At 35.9% G+C, this 18763-nt stretch overlaps 1 protein-coding gene across 16 annotated transcripts in view; it reads right to left on the reverse strand.

Moving 5' to 3' along the window:
* Positions 1-18763, reverse strand: part of PKP4 (plakophilin 4) — a 227894-nt gene that overhangs the window by 78570 nt on the left and 130561 nt on the right. Inside the window, exon 4 of one of the 16 annotated variants that reach the window (XM_032755654.2) lies at positions 13064-13163. The exons of the other annotated variants lie outside the window; for them this stretch is intronic. The gene's annotated coding sequence lies outside the window, so the exon portion shown is untranslated. The remainder of the gene's footprint in view (positions 1-13063; positions 13164-18763) is intronic. 16 annotated transcript variants of the gene reach the window in all.

Raw genomic sequence — 18763 nt, forward strand, 5'->3', positions numbered from 1 at the left:
AATATGAAAACTACATATGTATCATATATATGAAAAGGAACCAAAAAGGCTGTTAAACAGTTTATTTTGCGTATTTTCAAAAGTGGCAATTAGAACAGAGACAAAAATTACTGAGGCCACTTTTGAATTGAATATTGCCTTATAAAATTTAAAACACAGAACTTCATATCAAAAATATAAGGTCCTATAAGCCAGGATAAAGTGACAGCTATGTATTTTCCTTGGTTATTAGAGTGTGCATTTAAAAAATTTGTGAATAAAAACATATCAGTGCCTCCCCGCTTGCCACCTCTCTTGCCCCAATCAAAACAGGAAATCATGGTGTTACAGGGACAGTGTGGCAGAATACAGGAACAACAGAATGGATTATTAAGCATTTATTAAATGCTAGATGAAGGGTTTCTCGTATGATCTCCTTTATGTTATTTATCACAATCTTGTGAATAGGTACACCCTTATTGTTATCTTACAGACAAAGAAACATATGCTGGTAACTCGAAGAGCTGGAACCACACCCAGGACTTCTGGTCAGATTCCAAACTCGTGCACTTTATCACTGTGCTACCTGGCAGAACAGCTTGTGATCCCATTTTTGCATTAAACACACACAGACACATAGACAATATGACTAGAAGTCTAGAAAAATAAAAACCAATGTGCTAGCAGTTATATCCATGAGTACAGCCATTACATTTTTTTTCTTTTTAATCATTTGTACCTTTTTTCCTTTTAAAAAACCAGAAAAAGGACATATATTCATGGTATTTTTGAGTGCTTATTAAATTTATAGAAAAAGGAGTGTGACTCTGGGCTTAAGGAAACATTCTGTAAAATAAAGCACTTGGAGCGGGGGAAGAATCGTCCTTTTAGTGCTGTATTTCTGAGATTTCAAGTTCTTATTACCCCCTGGATACTTTCCCCAAGTCATTATGTGGTTATGAAACTTGCTGGTTGAAAACCCTAGATTCCACAGAAACTCCCTGAACTTCAATTTTGTGTGTGATTTGCCTTTTCTCCATCACAGGTGCAGTAGTTCACATTCCAGGACTTTGAACGAACTGCAAGCAGGGGGACCTTCTCCCAGCAAGTGGAGTCAATCAGTTAATGCTAATCTCCTCCAGGGCTCTGTGATGTTCCTTTATCTGAAACACTCTTAGCTGATTTCAAAATGGACTGATAGGAAAAAGTGAAAACTTGGTCAAATATCAGTAATGAGACATTTGTCTTGCTCCTAAGCATAGGCCATCACTGTCTTGTGACTCCAAAAGTGGTTCTGCACACTGAATTTCAATTTCTCCTCAATCTGTTTTTGTTATTTAATTCTATTATCTAAATTAGTTTTCTAAGCACTGAGATTGATATTACCCAACTGTTCCCTCAAAAGGATCATATTTTATGTCAATATTAAAATACATGGTAAATCAAACTGCCATCCAGAAATGTTTAGTATACCTCAAGTTTCTCGGGAATATTAAGAAAGTTTTGTCTTCTGAGTTTGAAACTTATATCAACTTTAATGAAATACAAGACTTTTTATCCTCAAAATTGTAAGTCACAGAATATAATTCCAGCTAATTGCTCAAATGGGGCAAGGGCTATGGTTGTTTTGCTCATCTCTTTATACCAAGTGCCTAGCATTTGCCAGGCACACAGCAGATGCTTAATTAAATTGTGAAAAAATCAAGTTCTTTAATGTTTTGAAAGGTCAGGATTATATAAATTACCAGGTATTACCTAGTATAAGCAGGTCAACTTATTCTCCCTGAGTCTAGGTAGGAAGTTGCAGTAGCCTCGTTGTGTAACAATCAAGCAAACAGCATTTTTGCTGCTGAAAGGACCTTTGGTTACCAAAATATAATAGGTGAAGGCAATGGGAAGCCTCAATAATATTCCCTCCTCTATTTAAGGTACATTATATAAATCATTAGAAAAACAACCTAATAATGAAAATTAAAAATAAATAAAAAGTTCCATGGTATACATTGAAGATCATCTGTTCAGCCCAACTACTTTCACACAAACTTCTATAATTCTGAGAAATAACTGGTCATTATATGTTATTCATAACAGCCTATTTTCTTTTTGAATTACTCACTTCAAACGACTCTCAAATTGTTCACTACTTTGGGACTCAGGGATTGGACAACAAAACAGATGGAATTTTGAAATGCTGTTTTAAACCACCGAATGCAATTGTTCTAATAAACTCATGTTTATTAGAACAATCACAGGCAGCTTCATGTTAGAAACATAGGCTTATTTCCTCCTCTCCCTCCAACCATCTATTCCTAGAAACACTTCCCCAACTTTTATTGAATGTCTACAATGTGTCTGTAGGCACTGTGCCCACAAATGACTCCATCCCGGTTCCCTTTCACTTCTCTTCTGAAGATGCCAAGCAGCTTGCGTTCTAGGAGCTTCCACTGGAATGTGAAACACATTTTAAAATACATACAGGAACTGAGTCAGCCATGATAACTTTGTTTCAATGGGAAGATATATTCATAATTTAATATGTTAATAACTTAATAACAATCATTTAGAATGAAATTCACTAATAACCTTGGGGCCATCCAGTCAGATAGTGAACATCAATCAAAAGCAAATTTATTACCAAATTAACAAAATGGTTCATTTTAATGTGAAAAATCAGTTTTGTTTACAGGAAGACAATGTGCCTTCATCATAATATTACATGAAATATACTGTAGATCACTATAAAATTCCACACACTCCTGAAATTAATTTTTTTCATTCAGATGCAAATGGAGGCAAAAATATCTTTGTTGGACATCGATGGCTGTGCAATATCTTTGAAAATTCTCCTTATTTTGCTGTTTCCCATATTAGGAGTCAGAAAATTACCTGCTCATAATCCCCTGCAGCCAGAGGGCGGGCCAGTGAGAGAGAGTCCACAAGAAGCCACATGTGGAGATAGGGTGATCCTAAGCATTTGTGGTAGATACAGTGGTGGCAGTAGGCACTGCTCCTGGAAACCCAGATTCAGATTCTGGCTCCCTGGCCTTCCTAGAGACTCCATGAGTTGACACCCAATAGCTCTTAAAAAGTTGCTTTTCTGCTTACATAAGCCAGAGAAGATTCTATTGTTTGCAACCAAAAATCCTGACTGATGTTATCCTAAAACTAACAAAGACAAACTAACCCTCTAAAAAGGGCCCAAGACTCATAACTGTAGACTATTTCCAACTGCATACTGGATATATAATACAGCTCAGATTCAATGTATTAAAATTATTTCCCTCTAAACTGACTCCTGTTTAGTGATTCCCACCTTCAGTCACTCTAACTGAACAGCAGGGAGTAATTTTACTGTTTGTTCTTCCCACTAGTGTGTAACCTCCATGAGGGTATGGGAGACGGCCTTGTTTATAGACAATGGCCAGAGCCTAAGGCAGTATCTGACACATGGCTATCACTCATTTTGAATTCATCTCTACTACCACTGACACTGTTCTGGCCTTTATCCTCTTATCTTCTTTTAGCTGGGTCATTCTTTCAGTCTCTCTCCTAACTGGTCTTACTGGCTTTAATTTCTCATCCTGCCAGGCTCTCTTCCATGCTGCTACTACTGTGATTTTTTTCAAACACTCACCTCTGATGTCATTCTTCTGCTGCTAATGCACAACAGATCCATACAGGATAAAATGCAAACATCTCAGATAGCACAGAAGGCCCTGCACCACCTGGCTCCTCCTAGTGTGCCCTTTCCCACACAAACCTACATTTGAAGCATTTCTAACTGCTTGCAGTTGCCTCACACACCATACTGTTTCACACTTCCACTGCTATTTTTAGGGTAGAACATGCAGGAATAGAGTCTGGAAATTCTTTCAGAATTACTCAAATTCTAGAATGGCACATGCAGGTACCACATAACTTGTTTATATACCCATGAAACAGGATGCTCTAAAGTTTACCTTCACTTTGTATCACCTTCTATAATAACAGGAATATTTTTAAAAAATGTTTTACTTAAGTTGGTACCCAATTTTCTCCTGGTTCCTCTGTCTGATGTGAGCAAGCCTGCTTTAGTGGATACCAGTACGTAAACGCTAGGAGAGGGGACAATAGAGAACTGGATGGAGCCACATGGTAATTCTGCCATGCCATTTCCCTCACCTTCTTTCAGGTCTAGGTAGGGCTCATTTTATCAAAAGTATACACAAGCTACTGTTAGTAGTCTCTTAGCAAGATATATTGAATTAGGACAAGATCCAAGGGTTACTCCTTCCTGAAAAAGAACCAGTTCTTAGCCTGAAATTAGAATATGGTCAAATTGCAAAATTTACTGCTTTATTTAAAAAAAATCAGGCTTGGCACAGTGGCTCATGCCTGTAATCCCACCACTCTGGGAGGCTAAGGTGGGAGAATTGCTTAGCCCAGGTGTTTGAGACCAGCCGGGGCAACAAAGTGAGACCCTATCTCTACAAAAAAGTTTAAAAAAAAAAATAGCCGGGCATGGTGACATGCGCCTTTAGTCTCAGCTACTTGGGAGGCTGAGGTGGGAAGATTGCCTGAGCCTGAGAGCAAGGCTCAAGGCAAGCAAGGCTGCAGTGAGCTGTGATCATGCCACCACACTCCAGCCTGGGCAACAGAGTGAGACCCTGTTTCAAAACAATAAATAAACAAAAATAATTGTGTCAAGAAATTTTACACATACATGTATATTTATATATAACTCATTAATAGCTGAAAAAATAAACCGTAGCCAATAACAAATTAAATTTTACTCAGTATTAATTAGAAGGGATAACTCAAATTATCCTACAAATTGTTTTATTTACGAATGGAGCATGGGTGTGTCCCACTGTCTGGACTATGTACCATCTATAGCCTTCTCTCTGGTGACCAACAATCATCCTTCCAGAATTACCTTGAGGAGAGTTGGTCACCTCCCCCTTTTTATCGTGAATGTACCCCATAATTTATCTCTATTTTTGCACTTTTCACATTGTAACCATAGTATTTGTTTACCTACCTGTTTCTACTACCAGACTGCAGCCTTCTTGAGAGTAAAGATAGTATACTAATTCTACCTGCATCTAACCAGGAACTGGCATTGAGTAGGATGCTTAAATATATGATAGCTGATCTTAACTCTTTGGGTTGTTGTTTTAAAGATTAATGCTACATAATTTTAGAAACTGTTTCAATCATTCTACAAAAGAGACAGATTCCTCCCGATTTGAACTCTGTATCTTATAGAAAAGATGTTTACTGCATATATCACATGGATTCATTCAACAAATATCTGTTGATGATTTATTGAGTGTCAGCCATTGTTAGAGGCTGGGAATACATGGTGAGAAGAGCAGTCTACAAGAGAGGACTCTGATGTCAATGTCACAGGGCCCAGCACTATGATGACTAAAGAGACATTCACATATCTATCACAAACAAAAGTGTGAAGCAACTTTTAAAAACAGAAACCAAGACCTAACTCTCCTTATACTCATCTATGAAAAGAAGGTCAACTGGTACTGGGAGCACCCAGGTAGGAATTTGAACACGAAGTCTCCAGTGAGACAGGTATGGGACAATATGAACTATACGCCATAGTCTAGACTGCACCTTGATTTCCACAGCTCAAAAACTGTAAGGGGTTGAGAATAAGCCAGTTTGGGAGACCACCAAAATAATATGCTACATGTGTAAGAAATCTGACATTTCTCCCCCTCTGTGTCATGACAGATGATCTCTTTAATGGCTGTTTAAACCATCTCAAATGAGTAGCGTTACCTGATCTATTTTCACTGTCACACCATAGTTTTTTTTTACAATATTACAATATTCTTTTCATTTTTTTTTTTTTTTTAAAGAGACAAGGTCTCATTTCATTGCCCAGGCTGGGATTACAGGCATGAGCCACTGTGCCTGGTATACAATATTCTCTAAATTATTCTTAAGTGTTCTTCTATTAAATAGATGTAATTAATACATGAATCAGATGTATATTAATCTTTACTAAGAAAAATTTAAAAAAAAATTTGTACATTGTGGCCTTTCCTTGACGTTTCACTCCTCAGTTTTTTCTCAGTTTTACCATTTTGAGCTCTGATCCTAAGTTCCACACGTCTGTATTTCTGTAGATATTAATTCTTGAATTAGAGTTTAAAAACGCCCACATTTACAGATGGAATCTCAGTGGCTTCAGGACATAAGTTCCAAACTGCATTTCTCTCTTTCTCCACCAATTCGTTATTGTCTTACTTTCAATTTGTGATTTGCTCATTTTATAACTTATGTTTCACCTTTTCTTGTGCCATTGGTGGGCTTTATTTTTCCACTAATCAAAGTTACTCCATTAGCAAATGTATAGGCTTTCTGGATTCTAAATCTATTGTGAGAAGTTCTAGTTAAGTCTACTTTTTAGTCAATTCCAAGGTCTACTTCTAAGTTAAAAAAAAAATAGGTAAACTCATTTTGTGTTTTTATTTTTTGGCAATGAGTTCACATTGCAATTACTTAACACTTTGTTATCCTCTAGGCATTACAAACTGCTTTTTAAAGAATTATTGCAGAATCCTCTTAGTTATGTGAACTGGGCTCCATAGTTCCCTGTCACTCTGTATTTCCCATTATGCATCTGGGATTTTTTTCCCCTCCCCAAGGACATACGGCAAAAAAACTACTAATGATTCTTAAGTTTGTCTCTACTTAAGAATGTTACAGGATAAATTTAAAACAAACTACCTTAACTGAATAACACATTCTGTCAAACACTTAAATTTCTTTATCGTCATTAATTATAATTAAATGAAATCTTCAATTATGATCAGGAGATACAACATACTTTAAGATTTTTATGTCTATCTAACATTGCTTTGGCTTCTGTTTTAATTAGCACATTTAAAACTTTGCTCTGTCTCTTAATGCATTTGTAAAATATTCCATTAGTTTCTTGTGCGTTCTTAGCTAGGTTAAATGCATTCTGTGCTTTAGCTTTCTTGAGTGCTCGTGAATTTAAGCTGAGAATGCTGCTTTTTGAATATAATTCCTATGGAAGTCCCTGGTCTTATTAAGACCAAGCATTCACCTGTGGGCAGGTCAGATTTCTCTTTACCCTGACCCTCAACAAGAATGTCCGTGAGTTCATTTTATATTTATAATAAGCATGGTGAGAAGTAGGATCTAGAAGACTAAGATGGAATAGAGGGTTCTCTAATGCTATAACCTGTCTTCTGATGTTCTGAAAACTCATATCACTTACTAATAGGTAACTGTCAGGTTACAACCAGTTTTGTTTTTCCTGTTTGGGAAACAGGGCCTTTATCTGTTTCTTTTAGTCAGATAAGGATTGCCCAGGAAATAAATTCTTTACACTAGAGACTTATGCTCTATGTCTTAATGTCAGAACAAATAGAGCAGTTACACGAAATTAAACAATATATCATGATTATTCTTCCCAAAACAAGTTTGGATAGCTCTTCATCATTGCACTAAGCTAGTTCAGTAAGGTGAAGACAGGAAGGTCGACAGGTGAAGACAGTGAAAGTGAACTGCTTTGCCCAGCTGAAGGACGGGGGAGTTGGAAGGCAAAGAAATATTTCCACCACCACATTCACTACCACCTCGGAGGGGCTCTCAGGACCCTAGTCTGAAAAATCATGAATCCAGGCAGTAATGATTTCTTAGCAAAAATACTCTGAAAGCAATCCTCCTTAGTATTTAACTATATTTTTTGAAACCCCTTCCAAATTTACTTAGTGTCCATTCACAATCAATCTCAATGAAAACAAAAACAAAACAAAATCTCTTCCTCCAAATTCCTGGTTTTTCACTGACCAAGTCTCTCTTTACCATGCTGTCAGATCCTGGGCAATTCTCTGTTGGATGGAGACTGATTTCTTTCTTCCGAAGAAAGGGCCACTAATTAATTCTTCCTGGCTTTTCATCAGAATGGCCATTAGTCCCCTCTCTTCCTAAGGCTATTCCCAAGATCTCAGCAGCCAGGAAAAGTGAAAATGTGACAACAGGTCCCTAACTGTAGTTTATTTATTTTTATGTGTTATGACCTTGCCCCTGAAAATGGTACATGCCTATAGTTTGAACTAAGCAAGGCATAACAAATGAGACAGGACAAAGGGCTTCTTTTCATAATTATTTATAGGATCTGAGGGCGACATCGAGGTTACAGAAAAGCAAGAGCACTTGAATTAAAAATGACACCCTTCATGTAGGCTATAGCTGTTCCTGACCCACCAGCAACAGGGCATGAGGCTTGAGTTGCCTTCCACTAGTGAGGCTCTGCGTCAATCCATCTCCACTCCAAACCCAACCACTGGTGTGACCAATAGAATGAGCAAACAAGATGGCTATAGGAAGGCAGACCTGATACCTCTTGGAAGGCAGAAAAGGTCAAGGGCCTAGAGTCAGACTCATATTTCCCTCAGTGACACTTTACCTGAAGAACTTGGCCATGCTCAGAATGTGCTTCTACAATTTTAGTCTTTACAAAGTCATGAGCAACAAGGACAGCAAAATGTGGAATAAAAGTCCACTCTTGGTTTACATTGGCTGCTACCAAGTTTGAGTAAAATGTATGCCCAGCTATTGTGGTGAACATGTTTGGTCTTATTCATGGCCCTATTTTGTTTTCATACTTGTTTTCTCAGTTCTTCATTCTACTTTTCCTTTGTGCTACTCTACTATATATTTTTGGATCCCTATAACAGCTGTCTAAAACGCATTCCAGGGAAAGTTAAGATTTAAATAAACAATATCATGACCAGCCTCCTGAAGGGAAAATTGCTTATTTGATGCACAGCAAAAACATGAAAGGAACAGGAAATACAGTTCAAGTAAGCTTCATAGGGACTAGAGGTGAACAAATTTCAGAAGATGTTAAATATTCTTTGACAAAAGCATTTTGTGTTAGTTCTTTGAATCTATGAATAAAAGATTCAGAAGATCATATGGGAAAGGGAAGATCAAAAAGGACGTAGTACTAGACAAAAATGAGATAAACAGTTCCCTCTGGTATCCCTATAAATTATACAGGAAACATGACTTCTGTTTATGCCCATCCCACAACAGGTGTTCCAACTAGACAAAGTAGAAATCAGAATAGGAAGGTTTTCTAATATTTCAAGTGACATTTGAAAGGATGAAAGCAACTGAGATGAAAAGAGTAAAATGGCTAAACACAACAACAGACTCTCTTCCTAAATATCCCGCCACAAACCTAGGATCCTATTTGGGCAAAGATTTGGCCTTGAAACAGAGGGGCTACTGGGAACTATTTGTGTCCCTGGTCTACAAAATGCTGTTGCCTCCCTCATTTCTATTCTTCTAAAACCTTCCAAGGGTGAAGAAATAGAAAGGAAATTTAAAAAAATTAAAATAAAGAAGAAAGGGCATATAAACATACTATTTTCTGCTAGAACTGCATAAAAGCATCTACATCTTATACTTGTAAATAAAGCAGATGCTGGTAAGGAGCAAGAAAAGGGCCCTGTTTTTCTATTTGTTCCATGTGAGACGGGGCACAGCATTAACATAGGACTAAGCTGTAGCGGTCTATAGTAACAGACACGCTGGGATACAAAATCCTTGAAATTCATAATTACAAATAGTTTTATTTGATGCATACAATTTAATTTAGTACATTATTTCATATTTTAAGTGCTTTGAAAAGCCTATGTAAAAATTTACTTAAAAGGAATTTTAAGCCTAAATTTGTAATTAAACATTTATTCCCCCAGTCATTTACACAGAGAGTTCTTTGCTACTCATGTAAATGTACTATCAAATCTGGTGTGTGTCTAAAGAATGGTATTCACTTTCTGTCTACTGATTGGTTGAGTAAAGATTTTTAATTTTTATAAACAGTAAAAATTTAATAAATTTAATTATAAGTGTGAAAAGAGAGAGCATAATATACTTGTTAAATTTCTGCTTAACTTTTTGAAAAAGAAAGGTTTCTCTCTGTAACAGCATTTTCAGCTCTTGATTCATGGACAAGCAACATGAATAGCTGTTTTAGTGCAGAAGGAGGAATGAATTCACATGTGGGACAGTCCACAGACTCAGGATTATTAATAACTATCCTGGAAAAACAGTGGACCCATAAGGAAAAAGAAAATATTCTACACAGCATATACTATGTTTCTATGTAGTAAGACATCTGGATCCTAGAAAAGTGCTTCTAGAATGCTTTAAATCCCTCTGAAAACTCTCATGGATCCCTAATTCGTTCCATATCCCCTTACCCACCACTCTGGTTTCCTACTCTTCTCTATCACCCGCATGTTCCTAACTACTGCTGTAGGGGAATGAAGCAGAAAAAAGCCTAACAGGATGAATAAGAAGGAATGATGATAATGATCATGGAGAGACAGGGTAAAGTCTCTTGAAACAGCATTCTTGATAAACAGTGCGTGATCCATAAACACTGATCAGGAGTTGAACAGGTACCCTTCAAGGCAAACAGAAAAGGTAAGTGCTTGGTCAAGACTGCCTTAAATTTCTGGCTTTAATGTCCAGGCTTCTTTTAAGAAACATGAATCCAAAAAGAAATGACAATTTACAACATAACAGAGGACAGGTTGACTGACTTAATCTTTCTTTCCCTCTTTTTTCTAACTGTCCCATTCATTGCCATGAGTGAACATCATTGATAGGAAAGGTATTACATGGTATGTGGAGCATATTATGTAAATTTATAATCTCTACATTGTAAAAGTTAGAGCTAATAAATGGTATTTATTTAAATTTTCAAAAAGAATATTTATCACTTGGATTGTAAGAAATACAACCATACTAATCTTATAAACATTGAAATTATGGTTAATTTTTAAAATGCAATTTCAGTCAGAAAATTAAGATCTGAATCACCTAACATTTTAAAAACTGTTATGCAACATTTAAAATATATACAGTAAAAAACAGTATAACAAACACTCTTTGTATTTAACCAGCTTCAACAAGAAAGTGAACATGTGGTCAAACTTATTTCATTGACATCTTTATTCTACATTATATTCTCTATATTACTGGATTATTTTGAAGCAAACTCAAGATATCTTATTACTTCAGTAATAAATCCTTGAAATGTATCTCTAAATATAGATACTTTAAAAAAGAACATAACCACAATAATATTATTACACCAAAAATTAACAGTAAAATTCTTAGTATCAACAAGTATCTAGTCAGTATTCATATTCCCTGTTTCAATTTAAAAACAGTTGGGTGGTTTAAATCAGGACCAAAACAAGGTCCATATGTTACATTTGGTTGCTATGTCTCTAAAAATCTTTTGATATATAGTTTTACCTCCCCCTCTCTTCTTTTTCCTATTTGAAATAATTTCATTTGCTCTGTAGAATTTTAGCCTGGTTCTAATGAATGTATCAGCACAGTATCAACTGACATGGTCCTCTGTCTCCTGTATTCCCCATAAACTGATATTAATATCTAGATGCTTAAATAATTGTAGGGCAGGAACATGTCATGGGTGACATTACATACTTCACATTGCATTGTATCAGGTGACTGTGATTTCTGGCTGTCTCCCTTTCTGTGATATTAACATAAGACAGATAAGTGGGTTCATGTCCTGTCAGCCTGATCCATTCGTTGTAAAATTTCCCACTACATTTCCAGCTGATGATTTTAGTAGCCATTGGTGATCACTGGTTTGTCACTATTTTGTTAGTGGTTGCGAAGTTCTACCAAGTTAACTTCTAGACTTATTCTGATTAAACTACTTCATTCAGTAATATAATTTCTCCCTTTGTTTTATGTTCATTTATGATATAATACTATTTCAGTTGTCATTTACAAATGTCTTTACTGAAAAGTATTTCGCTAATGTTCAGAAAACGGATATACTTCCGCATTTTGTACTTTGTAAGCATTAGTTCTTGTATTATGGTTGATAATTTTACTTGAATTTTCTCTGCAGCTGAAATAGCCCCATTGTTGATAATGTAACTAAATCTGGGAAGTAGATCAATCTTTTAATTGACTTGGACTGAAGCAAAGACTACACATCATAGGATCCTAAAATAACTGGCTATTATTTTTCTCCGGAAAAAAAAAAAGGTCTAGAAGAAATACACAATACACACACACACACACACACACACACTCAAGACATTCCTCCTTGGATTATAAGCAGTCTATTAATGCAAACCAAACATTTGACAGTGGTTAAAATGTGTAGTTATTTAATGGGAGTTTTTTTTAGCTGTGAAAATCTGTAGTCTACACACTTTTTCCTGCTTCAGTTTTAGAGTGTTTTTCTCCTATTTAATTGTGGAGTAACACAACAGCAGCATAGAAAAATCTATGCAAAAACAGATTAGATTGATTTGTTATTAAATAGATTGTGAAGCCTCAGGGAAGATAACTATAATAACAATTCAGACAATATAAAGTCTGGCAAACTTGTCATGTTTGTCCCCCACCCCTATCCCTAGGCAGACATGCCAATGTACATTTTTACGATAAGCTGATTAACTGCTGAAAACACACTAATGGATGGCCCTCATTTTTAGGTAGATAATCACATTTTCAGTTTCCTTTCCCATACATCACTGGATTAGAGCTGTGTAGGGTAGTTCTTTGAAGGGTTAAGGAAACCTAGATAGCATGTGTTTGGAGGGGTGCAGTGGCAAGAAGGAGGTAAATGGAGTACTGAAGTCTTCCCACCCACTTGACACTCCAATAGTAAAGCAAGAGAAAAACACTATCTTTAGGGGAAAATGTTAGCCTCATGTTAGATTCAGGTGTACAATAAATAAAACCAAATCAAAGCAAAACACACCACCACCTCCAAGACCAAAAATGAAACCCTACTGAAGAGTAAGAGGATAACATGCACAAAACATTTACTATCAAACTGCAAATTACATAATAGATGTTCAACTGCTACTGTTCTCTTTCCTACACTATAATTATAGAAAGGGATTTTTACCTAAGGATATGACAATCAAAGATACCAAGGTAAGGCATCCTGGGACAGAGCTAGGAGAACCAGTGCAACCTCATCAACAGCATTCTTCACAAAATTAAAAATAATAAAATACAGGCATACATTTTATGCTGCTGGGAAGACACTTCATCATCTGGTTTAGTTACGCACAATGGTCCCTTGCTGATAGAAGGCAAATTTCTAAGCTTGTATCTTTGTAGCTCTGGAAAACAGGAAAAGCTAAGTATTTAGTGAATGAATTTAGAAAAGACATCATAAATATTTGCAGAAAAAAATAAATGCAGAGTCTCTAAAGAAAATGTGGAAATAGAAACTGAGAGTAATATTAGTTGGGCTTTCACCTACCCTAAGTGGCAGGTTTGGATATTTGAGATTTATTATTATATTATATATAGAAAGAAAGTTATTTCTTCCACAAACATGTCAATGTACTAAAATGTTCATATTCTTTTTTTTTTTTTTTTTTTTGAGACGGAGTCTCGCTCTGTCACCCAGGCTGGAGTGCAGTGGCGCAGTCTCGGCTCACTGCAAGCTCCGCCTCCCAGGTTCACGCCATTCTCCTGCCTCAGCCTCTCCGAGTAGCTGGGACTACAGGTGCCCGCCACCACGCCTGGCTAATTTTTTTGTATTTTTAGTAGAGACGGGGTTTCACCGTGGTCTCGATCTCCTGACCTTGTGATCCGCCCGCCTCGGCCTCCCAAAGTGCTGGGATTACAAGCGTGAGCCACCGCGCCCGGCCCAAAAATGTTCATATTCTTAAAATAGATCAATATGGTGTACTTTGTTGTACAATGTACTAGGATCTATACTATTTTAAGAAATATATGCCAGAGTTATTTTAGCTTTAAAAAACTAATGATAGAACCAAAAATAAAAAGCCAAATTATTCATTAGAAAAATGAGCAAACAACATGAACAGCCGGAGGACACTCAAATGGACCATAGCATATGAAAACATACTCAATCCTAACAGTAATTGAGAAAATGCAAAGTTAAACGAGATAACATTAGTTTGGCAAAAATTAAAGAGCCCGTTCAATATTAAATATTGGCGGAAAGCAAGCAAGCAAGCAAGAGAAAATGAACCGGGAACTTTTTTACACTGCTCAAGGGGGTGCAACTGTTGACCTACTTCAGAAAGCTGCTTCAAACCAGCAAGATCTAGAAAAATTAAAAATGTACATTCATTATGATCCAAATAATCTACTTCTCATTATATATTTTCCAGAATTTTACACATGTGAACCAGGATATATGTTCAAAAATGTTCACTTACAATATTGTAAAACTCCAACAATGGAATGGCTAAACAGTTTAATGTCTATTATATAAATATACAAGAGCAGTTAAAAGAATGAACTAGATTTACACATTTCAATGTGGCTGGATCTCAAATGGAAAAAATCAAGGTGCACAATGGCACATAAACTACACCTACCATCTTTGATGTAAAAAAAAAAAGCAACACAAAATATTGGTTACACAGGTGTTAATATATATGTATATAATATGTCAGTACTGTATATGTATTGACATAAAAGTATACAAAGTAAATTGAAACATTACACACTAGTGGTTAGCTATGGGGAAGAGAAAATGTGGCAAAGGGGACTTGAATTTTATGTTTAATATTTTTTATAAAAAATGAATTTTTAATAATTTTTAATTACAGGATGTGAGTACTTACATTTTCATTTTATTCTCTGTATTTACAATTTTTAACATTTCTCAAAATAAAGAAGATTTTAAAACACAGATAAGGGAAAATAATAATAGTAATAAGAAAATACAGGATTTAAGAGCATTGTTGCTTTTATGAGATGGTAAATGTAATTACTAATTCCTACAAAGCAGCGAAGGCAAATTTGTTCAAGCATCTTGAAATATCCTGTATAACCTATTAAAGTACTTTATCAATATGTACACATAATTTCAAAAACTCTAATGATGAAGAGTAAGGGCTAATATTATAATTCTTATTTTGATTCAATAATTCAATACTGTTAAATAATTTAATAATATAATTACAGAAAGCAAACTATGAAAAATTACAGAAAATGAAATACTGTTTTAACTAAAATTGTCCTTTAAAAGATAATTAAATAATGGCATGATATACATATTTTAGATGTATGGGCCTCTGAATTTTTAAAAGTATTAGAAAAATTAATACAGCTGAGGTGCCTCCATTTTAACCACATATATTGAAATAGTCTTAAAATAATCTGAAACATTTATGCTATTAACCTGATCTTTTTTGTGGTTCTTCCTAACCACATTATCCATTTAACACTTAAAATGCTCAGTCTAAGAGACAGGTAATTTATTATGGAATACTTATTTGCTGTGATTAAAACATTTTGTGGTAAAACATTCTAGGTTCAAAAAAGATTCTATTACTCATAAAAGGTATCTTGTTTAAAATTCTTCATGGTGATATTTTTAGCTTAAAATGCGTTAGCTTACTGCAATACTGGATGAAATACCTTGGGGTCACATGTCCTAGGCAAGACTCAGTTATACTATGTGTAGAGATATTTGTCATTTGGATTTGTATGTCCCAGTTGAAACTGGCTTGTGACTGGAATGGCAATGAGATATCATAATTAAAAACGCCTTCTGGAAGAACTGTGGTTGAGCAAACTGCTCTGGATAAACAACTTCTGTAGAGCTGCAGGTCAGCTTTGACTCATTTGGTATCTTTCAGATGTGGAACTCTTTACTGTGTTTACAATAGGAGTTGTATCACAAAAATGCAGTGTTACCAAATTTGCTCATAAGAGCATCAATTTAATAAATATTCACCATAGAGATCCCGAGGGTTTCCGGTAATTATATTCAAATATTAAACAGTTTATTCTTCATTTAGTCTGAATTAGAAATGAAGTTAGGGAGCTTTAGAATATTTGACCATTAAGAGAGTCACTAGTGACCAAATACACTAAAAAATTAAAACTAAATCATTACAGACAACTAACCCACCAATAAACAAGCATTTACTAAAACAGGAAGCAAAGGAGAAAGGAAAGGAGGCAAGCCCACATAAGAGACTGGGAGGATGGGTGGACAGGCCAAGGGGAATCTCCCTTTGCTCCCGCCTCTCCCAACTTAAGAATGTTTAGAGCAAAGCTCTTGATATTTTTCCCTCTTAAAATTCAATACCCAGCAGCACTATTCGTAACAGCCAAAAAGTGAAAACAACCCAAATGTACAACTGATGAATAATAAATAAAATGTGGCATAGCTACATGATGGAATATTATTTGGAAATAAAAAAAGATGAAGTACCAATACATGCCACAACATGGAGGAACCTTGAAAATTTCATGCAAAGTGAAAAATGCCAGACAAAAAAGACCACAAATTGTAATGCTATCATTTATTAGAACTGTTGAGAATAGGCAAATCCATAGATACAGAGTGTAGATTAGTGTGGTTCTCTGAGGACAGAGAAAAGGAAAAAAGGGGGAGGCTAGAGGGTTTTTTTTTTTTTTTGGAATGATAAAAATGTTTTAAAATTAAGTAGTGGTGATGGTTGCACAACTCTGAATATACTTAAAAACACTGAATTGAACACTTCAAAAGTATGGATTTTATGGTATGTGAAATGTATCCCAATAAAATAGTTATTTTATAAAAAGCACTCTCAGGTTTTGCCTGGTGAGAACACTGAAGGTCAAAGGGACAGAACTTTCTCAAACATCCTCCTGAAGTGGTATATTAAATAAGTAATAAACTGTTAAAGCACACACATTCAATCTATTCAAAGATTCTTCATTTTCTAGAGAATACATTATTTGAAGAGTTTGATTTTTCAATGACTTAAAAATATTCACTGAAGAAAAGATTTGAACCACAAAAAGGTCTTTTATGCTGCTGTTAGCTCTAAAATATTTTTAGGATTTTTAGTAGTATCAATTGAAACCTGATGGGCATCTGCAGATGACCCGATCAAGTGTAAACAATAAAAAATCTGAATGGCAGTAGGGAATCAAATCTTTTCATCAAAAAAATAACAGTTCTTTTCTTAAGTGGTAGTAAGAACACTATTTGTCAAAACTGTATGACCTTTTTGAAATCACAAAGAATTCTATTTTAGCAGGGCTTTAAACTAACTGAAAAAGGGGAGATAATCTTAGGAAGACTTTGAAGTTATTTAACTTCAACACTGCCACCCATTTTCCTAATACCAGCAGCAGCCAGCCGAAGAATGAACAATGTGAAGGGACCAAATGCTTCTGAACAGGATAATCAAATTTCAAAATCATTTGCGAAAAGCAAAAATGAAAATCTAAACTGTGCTTTACTTCCAAAAGTTGCCATTAATATTTTCTACAATTATTAAAAGGCTCAATTTTTAAATATATATTTTTTACTTCAATATAAATCAAAACTTAGGGCTTTGTTTTAGTAAGGAGACAAAGTACGATTTGTAAAATCAAATATTTGGAAGCAGTTTATGATGTACAAAGAAATAAACTTTCTCTTTCACCGTTTACAATTTATCATGAAGTAAATAAAAAACAAAGAATAGATAACCAAGATGAGTTTCTGGGAAACAGTAACATTCCAAGTCTGTTGTCAAGAATAGTTATAGTTTTGAAATTCTTTACTATAAAATTTCAGGGATAGTTTCTGGAATTCTAAGATGATCATATTTCATTTATGAAATCTTTAATTCTAACTATATACTTTTAATCCTTCTAGTTTTTATTGTTTAAATTTTTTGTAGAGACAGGGTCTCACTATGTTGGCCAGGCTAGTTTCAAACTCCTGGCCTCAAGTGATCCTCCTGCTTCAGACTCCCAAAGTGCTAGGACTAAAGGCATGAGCCACTGTGCCTGGCCTATCCTTCCAGTTTTGCTACACAACAAGCTGAACCACTAGTGTAACTTCTCTGCTTGCATGAAATGTGAACACAGACCGTACACTGTATACCGGAACGATGAATTTATCTTGCAGTATTTCTCCTGGCTGAGTCTTCCACTAGTATGCACTTGCCATTGGAAGGCTGCACTGGTCCCTAACCTACTGAGTTAGCATCCCTAGGACCCAAGCTATTCAGCACTTGGGAATTCGGCTGGCACGTGGAAACCATTAAATTTGGTGTATGTGCTTGGCTGAGAAGCCAACGGGGCAAAGCTACCATCTGTGGGATTATGACTGAACACCTCTAAGTCAGAATCCCGCCCAGGCAGAACCATACAGCAGGGCCACAGACCCTCAGTTGGCCTCAGAGCCGGAGCCTTGGTTGGCCTCGAATCACTGGTCCCCTGCCGTCCCCGCCAGCAGGCCACTCGGACGCGCGCTGGGACCCCAGTGTGGAGAGCCCCTGGTCCTGGGAAACGGAGTGCGGCCAGAAAGGCGGCTGCCCCCTTACCCGTCATGTAACGCTTGTTGGGAACCTGGCGCTAAACCATTTGTAGATGACCTGTTTCTGGGTTGGGTTTCATATGTAGCACAGCCCCTCCCTCGCTGTGATCTATTGAAAGTCTGCCCTCGACACAAGGGTTTATTAAAAAAAAAAACCCAGAAAATATAAAAATATAAGAAACAAACAAAACATTAAAAAAAGGTTGTTTGAAGAATACCCTGGCATACCAAAGTGGGACTTTAGGAACAAGATAAAAAGTCACCTGTGGGGAATTACCTCAAAATTAAATTAAAAAAAATTTTTTTAAGAGAAAGAAACACAGCAAACTTTTAAAAGTGGTTGCCTCTTTTTTAGGGGGTTCATGAAAATGTTCTATATGTCAATTGTGGTGGTGGTGGTCGTCACACAACTGTATACCAAAAGTGCTA

This window comes from Hylobates moloch, unplaced genomic scaffold (assembly GCF_009828535.3).
Source record: "Hylobates moloch isolate HMO894 unplaced genomic scaffold, HMol_V3 SCAFFOLD_1, whole genome shotgun sequence".
Classification (NCBI taxonomy): domain Eukaryota; kingdom Metazoa; phylum Chordata; class Mammalia; order Primates; family Hylobatidae; genus Hylobates; species Hylobates moloch.